Genomic DNA, 12803 nt, shown 5'->3' on the forward strand with positions numbered 1-12803 from the left:
CTGCATGGTTGTGGTGGGCCCAGTCTGCATGGTTGTGGTGGGTGGGCCAGTCTGCATGGTTGTGGTGGGCCAGTCTGCATGGTTGTGGTGGGCCAGTCAGCATGGTTGTGGTGGCGTGGGTGCAGTCTGCATGGTTTGTGGTGGGCCAGTCAGCGTGGGCAAAATTCCGCGGATGCACACAGATGTAACACGTTAACTACAGATATAGACATGTTGTTCTGTGCTATACTGTACTCGTCTAGTACAGTATATAGATGTTGTCCTGAATGTGTTTATTATCGATTTCCTTTCATTCTCTCTGTATGTCTTCTGCCCGCAACACAACACAGTAAGCAACTATACCCATAGCTGCTACCTAAACAACGGCGGCCATTCACTGAGTGACTTGTCTTACACAGTGTAGGTACCATGGCTACGGTGATAGTGGTTGGTGATCCGTGAACTCTGTTTCGACATCTCATTTCATTTGTGTCCTGGTTATTAATCCGTTCTGGGGCGGGAAACCCCTTTAAGCATTATCATGTTATACTTTAGCTATTGAAAATAGCAGATCTACAAGCTCGTAGTTTCAGCTTGTAGATCTGCTATTTTGTGGAAAAATTGTAAAAATGTGGCACAAATCTTTGAATATATATTCTTTCAGAGCGAACGTTTTTAACTCTATATCTTTGCTTCGTCCCTGGAACTACATATTTTCAGATGGGGGTCGACGGGGAATTACATTTAATCTTTGGGGTCCTTGACATGACATAGTTGAAAACCACATGATATAGAACATAGGATTTTTGATAAAACTGTGATGAGTTAGAAGACATTTTGAATAGAATCTGTTCTCAGTCCTAGATGTGTTAAAGTGTAGTTGGGAGCGCGTGCGAGGAGGAGAGAGAGAAGAGAGAGAGAGGAGAGAGAGAGAGAGTGAGAGAGAGAGAGAGAGACGAGAGAGAGACGAGAGAGAGAGAGAGAAGAGAGAGAGAAGATAGAAGAGAGAGAGAGAAGAGAAGAGAGGAGAGACTAGAGAGCTGAGAGAGAGAGAGAGAGAGAGAGAGGACTCTCCCAGACGAGCCTCATGATGTGAAAACCAAAAGGAACTCTTTTGTTGTTTGGGATGATGGAAGCTTTTTAGCTTTTAACCCTTCATTATCGCCACCGTGTTCCAACCAACTATCGCTGTCTGTGTGTTTGATCACATTATGAACAGCTAGCGTGGAAAGTGGCTCCAATTAGCATGACGCGCATGCAGGAATAATTATACCGTCTGAAAAACCCTAGACTACAGCCTGCAGCTAGACAACTACAGACCCCTAGACTACAGACCCCTAGACTACAGACCCCGAGACTACAGACCCCTAGACTACAGCATACAGCTAGACAACTACAGACCCCTAGACTACAGACCCCTAGAAGAGCATATGACAACTACAGATTACAGCATACAGCTAGACAAACTACAGACTACAGCCTGCAGCTAGACAACTACAGACTACAGCTAGAAGTACAGACTACAGCTAGAACTACAGACAGGCTATAATTTCACCTATTAGTCAACTACAGATATAGGCTACAAACCACATTTTCACCTATTGGCCCCATCCACCCCTTCCCCCCTCACTGTATATGTTTCTTTCCCCTTTTACCTCCTCTATGATGATTTCCTGTTTTGACTACATAGTTGTGTATATTCGTACGTGCACTAAATGTTTTGATGAATTGAACATGGTAGGCCCTATTGTAAACAAGTGTAATTCTTTATGGTGTCGTCCACTCACTGTTAACAGTTTTTATATTGAGTTGTACTTGAAATGTACTGTCTGTAATCACTAATCAATCAATCAATCAATCAATCAATCAATAGCCAACTACAGATTTAGGCTATGAACAACATGCTCACCTATATTAACCATGCATATACACTATAAAGAACATTTTCAATATTAGTCAAAGGCTTTTCACCTATTTGTCCACTACAGTATAACAAAAGTTTAAACCAACAGTATAGGCTGCAAATAACATTTTAAACCAACAGTATAGGCTGCAAATAACATTTTTATACCAACAGTATAGGCTATTGTTGGTAGCCCCCCCCCCCCCCCCCCTCACCCCATCCACCCATCCTTTTCCCCGTCACTGTATATGTTTCTTTTCCCTTTTTACCTCCCTTTATGATGAATTCCTGTTCTGTTCTTTGACTATATAGAAGTGTCTATTTGTACGTCTCTAAATGTTATGATGAATTGAACAAGGTGGACCCTCTTGTAAACAAGTGTAATGCTTTATGGCGTTGTCCACTCACAGTTAACAGTCTTTGTATTGAGTTGTGCTTGAAATGTACTGTAATTCTGCAAACTGTTAATTCATATTTCAATCAATCAAACAAAATAGTATACGGCTATACAGAATACTTTCACCTGTATTTGTCACATATTAGCCAAGAACATTTTCACCAGAATATTGTCCAGTACAGTACAGTACAGTACAGTGCATTGCAGTACAGTACAGTACAGTACACCATGCGTTATTGTAGCAGCGCCACAATGTGAAATCACGTGACAATTATCTGATTTCCTGTTTTTCATTCCAAAATGGTAGCCTACTTTTAGCCTTTCATCATAATACAGCTCCTCGATTATATATTGTACAGTATTAGAGAGTCGTGTCCGTATTCTATATTCTGTTCTATTCCATTGATTGATTCATTGATTCATTGATTCATTGAAGATATTTATTAACAGTTTGCATATAGGTACATTTCAAGCACAACTCAATACATACACTGTGAGTGGACGACACCATGGCATTACAGTTGTTTACAATAGTCCACCATTTTCAATTAATCAGAACATTTAGAGATGTACAAATATATAGGGCTTTACACAAAAGTCAAAAGCATAACTCTTTAATAACTAAAATATAATCTCACGTGAGAAACTATTATACAATAGTGATTAAGGAACAGAAATATTGTTTTGATTATCAGTTAGTTTATTAATTCGAAACTGGCCCCTAAATGCTGAAAACCCCTGTATTTGAGTTGTGCTTGAATGTACTGTAATTCAGCAAACTGTTAATAAACTTAAATCAATCAATCAATCAATCATAATGGTAAGAGTTTTATTATAGATAAAGGATAAATGCTCTTCACTCTCATTGACTTAGAGGCTACAAATACATCATTTGAGATAAATTGTTTTATTTTTAAACATTTGATAGATAACTCTTATCAAATACTCATCGTCTCATATTTAATTAATATTCTCCAATATATATGATTGCAAAATGAATGATTTAGCAGAGTAACTGTATTTAAACATGTAGCCTACTCTAAACAGAGTAACCATGTATTTAAACATGTACTCTAGGCACAAACAGAGCGCTGTGTTAATCAGTGTGTGTGTGTTGTGTGTGTGTGTGTGTGTGTGTGCTGTGTGTGTGTGTGTGTGTGTGTGTGTGTTAATCACTGATTGTAAATAGATTTCAGCCTCGTCAATCTGAAGGGCCTACTTTAATACGAGCACACCGCGGATATATCAACGTGTGGGGTGTGTGTGTGTGTGTGTGTGTGTGTGTGTGTGGGTGTGTGTGTGTGTGTGTGTGTGAGGCGCGCGTGCACGCCTGTATGAAAGGGTCTACGTTTGTTTTACGATCACTATCATAAAACCGCAGTCAGAAATACAGCTACAACATGCGCGTAAACACACGCGCGCGCGCACACACACACACACACAACACACACACACACACACACACACACACACACACACACACACACTGAAGAAAGAAATATATGGGCTCAAACAAAATAGGCTACTATACATGTCAATCCCCCCTCCCCCCTCCTCTCTCTCTCTCTCTCTCTCTAGTTTTAAGCTATCAATTATCGTCTACCTATAATAAAATGTGAGATATATTTTCGTCGACGTTGATTTATCCTCCAACAGCATTTATTTAAAATGATGATCACAGCCCGTTCGATTTCTGTCGCGCGTTAAAACGACGTGCGTGCGTGGGCGTGCGTGTAAAACTGGCAATATAAACACACACACACACACACACACACACACACACACACACACACACACACACACACAACTCGGTTTAATGTTTAACCACAGCTAAGCTTCACGTATGGATCGCCTATTTTTTTTTATTTAGTACAAAGGACAATTATAACTTATATAATTAAGTTTTAAGTGGTTAAATTGCTTTTATAAATGCCTAAAGTATAGCCTCATGCAAATAATGAGGATCTGTCATACATTTTGTTGATCTGCCATAGCATTCTATAGGCTATATTATGTGTTTATAGTTTAGTTTCAATGTACACAATATATGTCAGAATACATTATATATTCGAGTGGTTTTCAACCCTTTTCATATCAAGGTCCATTATTTATTCTCCATTTGAGCCACGGACCACCATTTGATGACGTTTAGCCATTCAGACCCATTTGAGCCATTTTAACTCTCAATAGTTAAAAATCAGTAATAAGGGTCCACTTGGTTACCAACTCTCCATCATTTATAGCTGCATACCTGGAACCCCCCTCAAGGACCACTGGTGGTCCCCGACCACTGGTTGAGAACCACTGATAGGCCTATATTCTTGGTCTTGTGCAAAGGCTAAAAATATCTAACTATAGCAAGTTATATATATCATTATATTTAGCCCGTTACCGGTTCATTTGCATTCTATATATATACCGTAGTTAATGTACATATTATTTATTTGGGATATTCTATATACTCAGTAGAGTTACACATGATGATCAGGTTCTTGGTTGGTTCTAGATGACTAGTATTTATATATATTTTACTGTTTAGACTGATATTAGGTTATCTTGGCTTACTTATGACTATATATTTCTGTCTACATTAGCATGTGTTGTTCTTGCTTACTGTAAATCGCTCTGGATTAACAGCGTCTGATATAAAATGCCTAAAATAGTACATTATAAATCGTGTCCTGTGTTACATTAAAGCCGTCCAACATGCTACATATGAAGCTATATTATGTTTCTGTACTTAACCCTTGAGGGGAAAGGCCACCGTGAAGCAGCCTTAATGCACGGCAAGTAATACAGTCGTAAAAGAACAACCTGGCTGTAAAACTTAAAACACACGCGAAACGCGCACACACACGTGCGCGCGCACAACACGCACACACACGCCGCGCGCACACACACACACACACACACACACAACACACACACACACACACACACACACACGGTAAAAATCACCTGCGTTAACTCATATGCTCTCTGACAGACAGTGCATGTGGAAACATGTAACCAAATGGACCCGTATAAAGGGTCAACATTTTATGTGCAAACGTTACGTATATCTAAATATCTATAGCTTATACTGTAATAACTGTATACGTATACCAAATGTATCTTTTATAGGCTATTCACAAACGGAGAGACATGTGGAGCTGTAACCAAATGGACCCAGCAGGGTCAACATTACAGTTCTGTCCAAAAGCACCACATTCCATCTACACTCTTTTCTTTCGCTGCTGCAGTATATTTTCCTGTGTTTCTAAGGCTACAGCCGCGGTTCACCTCTCACCCCACGTTTTACGGGCTTTTTCCACTGTCTCTAAGGTCTGTGTGTCTCTCTCTCTCTCTCTCTCTTGTCAGGGGAAGGAAGGAGGCTAACATATAAAGAAATGCTGAAAAGGTTTCTGCCCTGTATTTAATTTATAATCCCCCCTTCCATAAAATAAAACTATTTAAGGGATTCTCATGCTAGAGAAAAGAACCGCATTCTGTCTCCCAAACCGTCTGGTTCTTCCTGTCCTTCTGTCCATATTATAGTTCCATTCTGTCCTTCTGTCTGTCCCTCCATACAGTTCCATTCTGTCCTGTTGGTCTCTTTGTGTTTCCGGAGACTCTCAGGAAGGTAATCAAACCATAAACTCATTGACGAGTTTTCAGCTGCTTCAATAAAACCATAAAATGCTATAATATCTACTTTATGGCTCTTCGAACTGAGCCTGAACTGAAAGGTTCTGTTTTTAAACTTATACACGTCTTCCACCCTGTGCTGTGGTCCGTCATTTCCACCCTGACATGAGACACTGACTGACCGACTGACTGACCCACGGACCGCGGGCCACTATACCAGCACTCTCTGTCTCTCCTCCAAGCCGGCCTGCCTGCTCCTTATCCGGACTGTTATACTGTCTGACACTCACCTTGTGTTTGACACGGAGAGGACAGTCAAGAAGAACAAAACAAAAACAAAGAAAAAACAACCTCCACCTTAATTCCACCTCCCCGGGTGGCTCATAGGGTCGTGTCTGCCTCACCTTGCGCGGTCTCATCCAGGGGAACAGCTGGGTCGGGCGACGGGCTCTGCTCCGTGCCGTCCGCCTCGTCGGGCCCTAATCCCGGCGCGCCGCCCAGCTTACAGTCGCTGTATTGGACCAGGTCCTGGGGGTCCTGTGGACCCCCGCCGCCGCCGCCAAACAGCGACGCGGCGGTCTGCCGCCCGCGCCGCGTGAAGCGCGCCGCGCGGCGTCGTAACCGTAGAAGTTGGACACCGGCTCCCCGGCGTGGCAGGTGACCGCGCAGGGGCTCTGCTGGTACGGGTTGGCCTGCAGCGCCGAGCCGCCGTGGGTGGAGAAGTCCTGGATCTGCGCGTGGTGCGGCCCGGCGTGCTGGAACGCCAGCCGCGGCAGCCGCGCCCCTCCGGGCCCCGCCGGGCCGTACACCACGGTGGGCCGCGACCCACCCAGGTCCTGGGCGAAGCCGCACTCATAGTAGTTCGGACGCAACGAGGTCTCCGCTCTTGTACTTGGAGAACAGCGAGTTGACGAATACGAACTCATCTTTTTTTTTGTTACGTTTATTTAATGTTTGTTTTCAAGTTGTTTGGTGTGTGTGTGTGTTCTGTTGAAGTTAAGTTTAAAAGCAGTTTAAAAACACAGGATATGAATGAAGGTAGTTTTTTTCCTTTCTCTCTCGCGGTGTGCAGCAAGGCTCCCGTTCGGTCCGCGTTTCTTTTCTCAAACCCAGCAAACGTCGCCGGTTGTTGTTGTTGTTGTTGTGGTTGTGTTGTTGCCGAGTCCATAAAAGCTCCAACAGCGATGGAGAACCGGTCGGGTCCAGACAGAGGCACGGGGAGGAGGCACGGATCATTCCGGTGCACCGGGACCCGGGCAGCAGCGAGCTTTATTCCGTTATTTAATATTAATAATATTAATAATGATGATGATACTCCTGGTCCATAAATGACTGGGTTCATATTTCTCCAGCTCTCTCTCTGTTCCTGCTGCCGGTGGAACGAACGGTTCATCTGCATCTATTACATCCTCCTCCTAGTCCCCCCCCCCCCCCCCCACCACTACACACACACACACACACACACACACACACACACACACACACGCACACACGCTCACACGCTCACACACACAACCACAACATCACCCCTCTATCGGAGTTTCCCCTCCGCGCTGCGTCGCCGCTATAGCCGCTCGACTCTGAGCCCCGTTTCTGTGCTCCGAATGTCGGATGGTCGGCTGTCGAAGCTCCCGCCGCTCCTACTATCCTATCCGGTGGTAATGCGAGAGAGAGAGAAGAGAGAGAGAGAGAAGAGAGAGAGAGAGAGAGCAGAGAGAGAGAGAGAGAGAGAGAGAGAGAAAAAGAGGAGAAAAGGAGTGAAGGGAGAATGAGAGAGAGAGGGGGAGAGTATAGGGAGGGGGAGAGAGAGAGGGGGGTGCGTCGAGGGAAGAGAAGAGGGGGGGGGGGGGGTAGAGAGAGAGAGAGAGAGAGAGAGAGCCTGAGAGAGAATATGTGCAGCATTAATATATTCAGGAAGGGGAGGGGGCGCCTAATGAGAATTTTGCCGCTTTGCATACGATCAGATGAACACACAGCCCCCCCCCCCCCTCTTACCCCCCCCCTCCCCCCCCCCATCTCCCCCCTCTACGCCCCCCCCCCCCCCCCGCCTCACCAACTAAAGCCACTCTCCTCCAATTCAGCCAGAAGAGGAGAGGAGAGCAGATTGATTCTAGAGCAGTTTATTGGAGCTTTTAATCCACAGCTTAAAACACTGGAGAGGAGAGGAGAGAGAGGAGAGGAGAGGAGAGGAGAGGAGAGAGGAGAGGAGAGGAGAGGAGAGGAGAGGAGAGGAGAGGGTCTATCTCATTAATATTTGTTAGGTTTTTTTCCTTCTGCTTAAATTTTTAACGAGAGAGAAAATGCGTTTAGAATCATAGAACTAGAACTATAAGGCCTTGAAATGTCAGAGAGAGAGAGAGAGAGAGAGAAGGCCATCCTAATTGGTATCAGTTTTAACAAGTACTATAAATGTAATTGCGGTTTTAAAACAACTTGTCTTGTCCCCCATCCTCCCCTCTCCTCTTCCTCCATCCTCCTCTCTCCTCTCACCCATCCTCCCCTCTCCTCTCCCCCATCCTCCCCTCTCCTCTCCCATCCTCCTCTCCTCTCCCCATCCTCCCCTCTCCTCTCCCCCATCCTCCTCTCTCCTCTCCCCCATCCTCCCCTCTCCTCTCCCCCATCCTCCTCTCTCCTCTCCCCCATCCTCCCCTCTCCTCTCCCCCATCCTCCCCTCTCCTCTCCCCATCCTCCTCTCCTCTCCCCCATCCTCCCTCTCCTCTCCCCCATCCTCCTCTCTCCTCTCTCCCCATCCTCCCTCTCTCCTCTCCCCCATCCTTCTCTCTCCTCTCCCCCATCCTCCCCTCTCCTCTCCCCCATCCTCCCCTCTCCTCTCCCTCCCCTCCCTCCATCCTCCTCTCTCCTCTCCCTCCCTCCCTACATCTCCTCTCTCCTCTCCCTCCCTCCCTACATCCTCCTCTCCCCATCCTCCCCTCTCTCCTCTCCTCTCCCTCGCTCCATCTCCTCTCCCCATCCTCCCCTCTCCTCTCCCTCCCTCCATCTCCTCTCTCCTCTCCCCATCCTCCCCTCTCCTCTCCCTCCCTCCATCTCCTCTCTCCTCTCCCTCCCTCCCTACATCTCCTCTCTCCTCTCCCCCCATCCTCCCTCTCTCCTCTCCCCCATCCTCCCCTCTCTCCTCTCCCCCCATCCTCCCCTCTCCTCTCCCCCATCCTCCCCTCTCCCTCCCTCCCTCCATCCTCCCCTCTCCTCTCCCCCATCCTCCCCTCTCCTCTCCCTCCCTCCCTCCCTCCATCCTCCCCTCTCCTCTCCCCCCATCCTCCCCTCTCTCTCCCGGTCAGAACAACGAGCAGGGCCGCTGGCTGATGGTGTAACATTGGATCATCGTAATACTTTTTTAAATATGATGTCTATAAAGATATAAAGAGATATGAGGCCCGGGGCTGAGAGACAGGCGGGCCGGGCCGCCGGGCCGCGCCACGCCGCGCGGAGGGAGGGGAGAGGCGGGGAGGACGGTAATAGAGGAGTCGGGGCCGTTAAACGGTTTAACAAACTATAAAACGTCATAAAGTCAGCGCTGTGTGTGTGTGTGTGTGTGTGTGTGTGTGTGTGTGCTCGCGCGCGTGCGTGTGTGGTTGTTTACTTCGGGGCATCAAAAATGAAGCCGTAAAGGGTTTTTTTACGACGCGCGGCGAAGCCTCGACTTGACCGGAGGCCGTAAAAACCTCCGCGCAGCGCCCGGCTCAACATGCCGGCATGCAGCCTCATATGACGGCATGTTATGTATGTGGAAACATTCCCTCTATATTTAAAGTATATATTTTATTATTTTATAATTGTGTCTTTATCCGTATAAGGTTAGACTATTATTGTAGCAAAGGCCGAGGGTTCGAGCCCCCGTGGGTCACCGTGTTGTCACAAAGGTTGTGTTTTTATTTTACGAGCCCACCGCTCGTAAAATAATCCACATAATTGTTAAGTATGGAATTGAGAGAGCATCTCTTCTCTTTTATGATACAGTACTATAGTAGGTATACAGCCACTGCAGCCACAGTCCGTCACAAAGACACAGAAATATAGAGGCTACACTTCCACCGTTTAGAACATTTGTATATCTGCTATTTATCATGATTTAAGTTAGCTTATATGTATTCTGTGCTAATTAATTGTGTGTTCATGTCTTGGAAACACACACACACACACACACACACACACACACACACACACACACACACACACACACACACACACACACACACACACACACACGACCCTATACACTTTTGTGATCGAGATCCGTTTCCCTGCGTGCGTGTGCCCGCGCTGTGCTGTCCTGCATGTGCGTGCGTGCGTGCGTGCGTGGCTCGGCTCACACACACAACAACCAAACAACATTTCAATTTTTAATTGGGGGGGTGTCATCAACGTTATATGGACGCGCCACGCGTGCACATCACACACACACACACAGGACAACGTGTGCATGTGTGCGCGCGCGCGGGGTTTCCATTTCAACGAACGAGCCTAATATGATATTTTATATTTGCAGCGCGTCGCGTTTTAAATCAGTCTGAAAAGAGCTCGTTAAAAGTCTTTGGCCGAGCAATTTACACACAGAATAATTGATCATATCTCATGACAACAATAATATGCTGCTACACACACTGCAGACGACTCTTACAAGATGGCTTTTGTTTTATATGAGCGAGGAAAACATTTGCTTTTCAAAACGCTTCATATTTCTATTTGTAGTGGTATTAGGTTATAGTTTAGTTACACAATAAACACCTGCTATTAAACCCAATTATAGCGTTTAATGCGGTTTGTTTGATATACAAATATCTCTATAAATGTAAATGGTCTTTGCATTGGACTGTGACTGTCCAAACCTTCTATAAATGTAAAGTCTAATAGACTCAAACTAAACTAAACAGTACTTCTCCAACAAGGCGAAGCGAGGCTATTCCAGACCAGAGTTGACAAGCCTCTCTCTCTCATATTCTAAGAAGAAAAACGCATTTTTCAATTTAAACATTAAAAAGAACGTTATAGTGAAATAAATGGAGATGTTCTATATTCTGATGGCCTCGTGGTCCGCTGGCGGATCCGTCTTGTGTCAATTACATTAATTAACCCCCCCACCACCACCACCACCACCACACCACACCACAGCTAATTAGAACATCTTAGCCACTGCACGCAGAAAATGAATTATAAAAAGTTAACATTTGTGACGCGCGTGGATGGGTGTCTGACTGTAATGTAATATCCGCGTGGTGTGTGTGTGTGTGTGTGTGTGTGTGTGTGTGTGTGTGTCTGTGCAGTGTGTGATTATAACTTTATAACTAAGGGACTTTCCACAGCTCTCCAGACATCAGCGAGTTGTAAACACCATTCCGTTTATTTATTATAAACAACGTCTCATGTTGTGCGCAAAGTTATACACTCGCAGCAGTCCCAAAGCCTGGTCTGTTGGCCTTACTTCAGTTGCGTGTTGTTGTATGATGGTGCAAGTAAACTAGCAGATCTGCAAGATCACAACGCTACATATAGGCTGTATAGTATAGGCTACTATAAACATATTGGCCTATGAGTGAGGATTTAAGTGCGAGATGATGCATGTATACAATAGCAGATCTACAAGCTCACACCGCGTCACGTTCGTGGGGCGTTGTGAGCTTGTATGTCATGCTATTTGCTGAGCAGTATATATAGGCTACTAATGTAGGTCTATAAGTGAGGCTTTAGTTTGAGATAAACATGGCTGGGTGGAAGTAAGGCTGACAACAATCCATTCTCTCTCACACCTAAAGCACTTAACCGCTGTTACACTCTCTCACACACACACACACACACACACACACACACACACACACACACACACACACACACACACACACACACACACACACACACACGGTGCTGCTGTGTGTTCAGGGTGACAACGGCTTTCAACGTCTCTCTCTGTCTCACACGCACGCACACACACACACACACACACACACACACACACACACACACACCAAACTGACCAAAGCACACACACGCAGCGAGCCGACACATCAATCTCGTCGCTTCCCCCCTGGCTCCTCAACCCCTCTTAAGAACAAGGCTCTCCTCCTGGCTCCTAAACCGACCTTTTTCCCCTCCTCCTCCCCTTGTTGGAAAGTTGACCGTGCGTGTGTGTGTGTGTGTGTGTGTGTGTGTGTGTGTGTGTGTGTGTGTGTGTGTGTGTGTGTGAGTGTGTGTGTGTTACAGTGTGTGTTTAGTGTAAGGAAAAGGCCTCGGGTTGAGCTGTGCTGTCCAGTCGTACTCAGTCGCAGTTCAGTGGTGGAGCAACAGTGCCACCAAGTGGACTCTTCGTGTCACGTCATCCCAGGAAAAATACAGAAAATGCCTGCTTTCATTTCACAATAAAGGGGCTTTTTATGGGATCTATAAAGTCGACAATAAAACAATAAAAAGGCTTAAACTGTGGGAGTAAAAACCCCAGATCTGTTCTGGGCTCGATATTTGATCTGGTTCTGTTTCAATAAACCTGGAAAATAACTGGGAATCTGTAACAAAACATACAGTAAGTTTAATTTGCCCTGACACAGGCCTAAATATAATGTCCACACACACAACCATTACAACCATATGCAACATCTACAGTAATTCACGGTTTACATGATGAATATAATTGTGTTTTTAATGCTACTGTAACATCGATGGTTCATTCTGTACTCTGTTATGGCAGGAATTGATGCACAGACATATTCAGAAATAAATTGCGCAAAGCATTGTTTAATTTCTTCAATAAAAACACAATACAATATAATTAAACTAAAAATAAATACAAACCAAGAGTCTGGGTGAATTGTCATGAATATTTGTAGGCAGATAATATTTTATGTTGTTGTGACATATGAACGTTTTGACAATAAAATAACATCAATATGC

General features: G+C 45.2%; 1 pseudogene across 1 annotated transcript in view; it reads right to left on the bottom strand.

Annotated features, from left to right (window-relative positions):
• The window catches only part of LOC308324448 (homeobox protein Hox-B8a-like), a 7570-nt pseudogene extending 428 nt beyond the window's left edge, over positions 1-7142 (bottom strand). The window contains exons 1-2 of the transcript in view: positions 7016-7142; positions 6311-6832 (exon numbers count right to left, since the gene is read on the bottom strand). The product of the transcript in view is annotated as a homeobox protein Hox-B8a-like (transcript). The remainder of the gene's footprint in view (positions 1-6310; positions 6833-7015) is intronic.
• Positions 7143-12803: the final 5661 nt, after the last annotated feature.

This window comes from Protomyctophum bolini (assembly GCF_963924005.1).
Source record: "Protomyctophum bolini genome assembly, chromosome: 11".
NCBI classification, from domain to species: domain Eukaryota; kingdom Metazoa; phylum Chordata; class Actinopteri; order Myctophiformes; family Myctophidae; genus Protomyctophum; species Protomyctophum bolini.